The 4530-nt window shown below is 40.3% G+C and overlaps 1 pseudogene; it reads left to right on the forward strand.

The window, feature by feature from the left end:
* Window positions 1–440: 440 nt before the first annotated feature.
* LOC119864343 lies at window positions 441–535 on the forward strand (annotated as a pseudogene).
* Window positions 536–4530: the final 3995 nt, after the last annotated feature.

A 4530-nucleotide genomic window follows, 5' to 3' on the forward strand; every position in this document is an offset into this window, starting at 1 on the left:
GGGTTTATGGTAAAATACACAGAAGTTCCCAGTTTGGTGCAATTAAAAACACTCTTCTTATTTCTGCCTCAATTTATTTTTTGTGATTGCAAATAATGCTGCAATAAACATAGGGATACATATATCTTTGCAAACTAATGTTGTTTTATTTGCGTAAATACCCAATAGTGATCACTGGATCATGTGGTGGTTCTATTTTTAACTTTTTGAGGAACCTCCATACTGTCTTCCACAGGGGCTGCACCCTTTTGCATTCACACCAACAGCGCACAAGGGGTTCCTTTTTCTCCACATCCTTACCAACACTTGTTGGTCCTTGTGTTTTTTATTTTAGCCATTCTGATGGGTGTGAGATGATATCTTATTGTGGTTTTGATTTGCATTTTCCTGCTGATGAGTGATGCTGAGCACCTTTTCATGTGTCTATTGGCCATCTGGATGTCTTCTTTGGAAAAATGTCTGTTCAGTACACAGAAGATTAGCATGGCCCCTGTGCAAGGATGACGTGCAAATCTGTGAAGCACTCCTTATTTTTTGTTAGTTTAAAAACTAACAAAAAGGGGAGGGGGTAGGGAAGGCGGGAGGGGCAGGGGGAGAGAGAGAGAGAGAGAGAGGGAGAATCTTAAGCAGGCTCCATACCCACTGCAGAGCCCAACGCTTGATCTCAGGGCCCTGAGACCCTGACTTGAGCCAAAATCAAGAGTCAGAGGCTTCACCGACTGAAATTTAATATTTTTTTTTAAAAGAAGATGGGATCCCTGGGTGGCGCAGCGATTTGGCGCCTGCCTTTGGCCCAGAGCGTGATCCTGGAGGCCTGGGATCGAATCTCACGTCGGGCTCCCGGTGCATGGAGCCTGTTTCTCCCTCTGCCTGTGTCTCTGCCTCTCTCTCTCTGTGTGACTATCATAAATAAATAAAAATTAAAAAATAAATAAATAAAAGAAGAAAAAAAATCTATTCAAATCCTCTGCCTATTTTTTGTTTGGTTTATTTGTTTTTTGTTGTTGAGTTGTATAAGTTCTTTATATATTTTAAATATTGACCCCTTATCAGATATGTCATTTGCAAATATCTTCTCCTATTTCATAGGTCATCTTTTTGTTGTTGTTGTTGATGGTTTCCTTTGCTGTGCAGAAGGTTTTTATTTTGGTGTAGTCCAATAGTTCAATTTTCCTTTTGTTTCCCTTGCCTGAGGAGATACATCTAGATGAATGTTTCTATGGCTGATGTCAAAGAAATTACCACCTATGTTTTCTTCTAGGAACTTTATGGTTTCAGGTCTCCTATTTAGCTCTTTAATCTGTTTTGAGTTTCTTTTTGTGTGTGGTACTATGGTCCAGTTTCATTCTTTTGCAAGTAGTTGTCCCGTTTTCCCAACACCACTTGTTGAAGAGACTGTCATTTCCCCATTGTATATTCTTGCCTCTTTTGTCATAGATTAATTGACCTATAAATGTGGGTTTATTTCTGTGTTCTCAATTCTATTCCATTGATCTTACTTTTGTGCCAGTACCTTGCTGTTTTGATTATTATAGCTTTGTAGTATATCTTATAATCTGGGATGGTGGTATGTCCAGCTTTGTTCTTTCTCAAGGTTGCTTTGGCTATTAACGGTCATGTATGGTTTCATACAAATTTTAGAATTATTTGATCTACTTCTGTGGAAAATGTTGTTAGTGTTTTTGAGAGGAATTGCATTAAATCTGTAGATTGTTTTGGGTAGTATGGACATTTTAACAATATTGGTTCTTCCAACTCATGAGCATGGACTACCTTTCCGTTTGTTTGTGTCATCTTCAATTCCTTCCATTAATGTTTTATAGTTTTTGGAGTACAGATATCTTACCTCCTTTGTTAAGTTTATTCCTATGTATCTTATTACTTTTGGTACAATTGTAAATGGGATTATTTTCTTAATTTCTTTTCCTGCTATCTCATTACTAGTATATAGATTTCTCCATATTAATTTCATGTCCTGTGATTCCACTGAATTCTTATTTCTTCCTATTTCTGCTCTTCTGATAGGGATTATGGCAAAATTGTTCCTCCACCCCTAATGATGTTTATGTCCCCATCTCTGGAACCTGGGTGTATATTGCCTTACATGGCAAAGGAGAATTAAGGCTGCATATGGAATTGAGGTTGTTCATCAGCTGACCTTAAAACAGAAAGATTGTCCCGAATTATCCAGCTGGCCCACAGTAATCATGTGAGTTATCAAATTTGGAAGAGGGAGGGCAGCCCGGGGGGGGGCTCAGCGGTTTAGTGCCACCTTTGGTCCAGGGCATGATCCTGGAGACCTGGGGTCGAGTCCCACATCGGGCTCCCTGCATGGAGCTGCTTCTCCCTCTGCCTGTGTCTCTGCTTCTCTCTCTCTATGTCTGTCATGAATAAATAAATAAATAAATAAATAAATAAATAAAATTTTTTTAAAAATTGGAAGAGGGAGGCAGAAGAGGAGGTCAGAGTTCCAGGACTCAATCCACCATTGTTGGCTTTGAACATCATGAACCAAGGGATGTAGGCAGCTTCTGGAAACTGGAAAAGACAAGGAAATAGATTATTTCCTGTAGTGTCCAGAAAGGAACACAGCCTTGGTGATACCCACATTTAGCCCAATGACACTTCTGACCTCCAGAACGGTGAGGTAATAATTTTTCACCACCAAGTATATGGAAATTCGTTACAGCAACCAAGGAAAACTGATACAGAAATTAAATCATGTAAGTTCCTTGGAGCAGTAGGATGGTAAAATTGGTTGACTTTCCCCTATGCCAGTCTCTTAACTAGTTTGCCAACTTACCTATATGATTGCTCCTCTCCAGGAGTATCTATAGGATACACACTAAGCTTCTTTCCAGAGGGTTATAAAAATGCACCCATTTAGAAAATAAGAGATCTGCACTGTCTTAATCCTGAGTTCAACTCTAGAGGAAATTGTTACTGCTTCACACGCATAACTCTATCGAACTCCATTCTGAGGATGGGAATGGGTGGGAGGGGTACAGTCTTTTACCACATTCCCAAGTGAGAGTTCTCCATAGGTGGTCTTTGCTTTCTTCTTCTTCTTCTTCTTCTTCTTTTTTAAAAATTTTTTTAATTTTAATTTTATTTTTTATTTATTTTTGATTGGAGTTCAATTTGCCAACATATAGCATAACACCCAGCGCTCATCCCATCAAGTGCCCCCCTCAGTGCCCGTCACCCAGTCACCCCCACCCCCCACCCACCTCCCTTTCTACCACCCCTTGTTCGTTTCCCAGAGTTAGGAGTCTCTCATGTTCTGTCTCCCTCTCTGATATTTCCTACTCATTTTTTCTCCTTTCGCCTTTATTCCCTTTCACTATTTTTTATATTCCCCAAATGAATGAGACCATATAATGTTTGTCCTTCTCCGATTGACTTATTTCACTCAGCATAATACCCTCCAGTTCCATCCACATCAAAGCAAATGGTGGGTATTTGTCGTTTCTAATGGCTGAGGAATATTCCATTGTATACATAGACCACATCTTGATCCATTCATCTTCCGATGGACACCGAGGCTCCTTCCACAGTTTGGCTATTGTGGACATTGCTGCTAGAAACATCGGGGTGCAGGTGTCCCGGCGTTTCACTGCATCTGTATCTTTGGGGTAAATCCCCAGCAGTGCAATTGCTGGGTCATAGGGCAGATCTATTTTTAACTCTTTGAGGATCCTCCACACAGTTTTCCAGAGTGGCTGCACCAGGTCACATTCCCACCAACAATGAAAGAGGGTTCCCCTTTCCCCACATCCTCTCCAACATTTGTGGTTTCCTGCCTTGTTAATCTTCCCCATTCTCACTGGTGTGAGGTGGTATCTCATTGTGGGTTTGATTTGTATTTCCCCTATGGCCAGTGATGTGGAGCATTTTCTCATGTGCATGTTGGCCATGTCTATGTCTTCCTCTGTGAGATTTCTGTTCATGTCATTTGCCCATTTCATGATTGGATTGCTTCTTTGTTGTTGAGTTTAATAAGTTCTTTATAGATCTTGGAAACTAGCCCTTTATCTGATACGTCTTTTGCAAATACGTGTTTTGTAGGCTGTCTTTTTGTTTTGTTGACTGTTTCTTTTGCTGTGCAAAAGCTTATCCTGATGAAGTCCCAATAGTTCATTTTTGCTTTGGTTTCCCTTGCCTTCATAGATCTTGCAAGAAGTTGCTGTGGCCAAGTTCAAAAAGGGTGTTGCCTCTGTTCTCCTCTAGGATTTTGATGGAATCTTGTCTCACATTTAGATCTTTCATCCATTTTGAGTTTATCTTTGTGTCTGGTGTAAGAGAGTGGTCTAGTTTCATTCTTCTGCACGTGGATGTCCAGTTTTCCCAGCACCATTTATTGAAGAGACTGTCTTTCTTCCAGTGGATAGTCTTTCCTCCTTTGTCGAATATTAGTTGACCATAGAGCTGAGGGTCCACTTCTGGATTCTCTATTCTGTTCCATTGATCTATGTGTCTGTTTTGTGCCAGTTCCACACTGTCTTGATGACCACAGCTTTGTAGTACAAC

Source organism: Canis lupus, chromosome 18, assembly GCF_011100685.1.
Source record: "Canis lupus familiaris isolate Mischka breed German Shepherd chromosome 18, alternate assembly UU_Cfam_GSD_1.0, whole genome shotgun sequence".
Taxonomy (NCBI): Eukaryota; Metazoa; Chordata; class Mammalia; order Carnivora; family Canidae; genus Canis; species Canis lupus.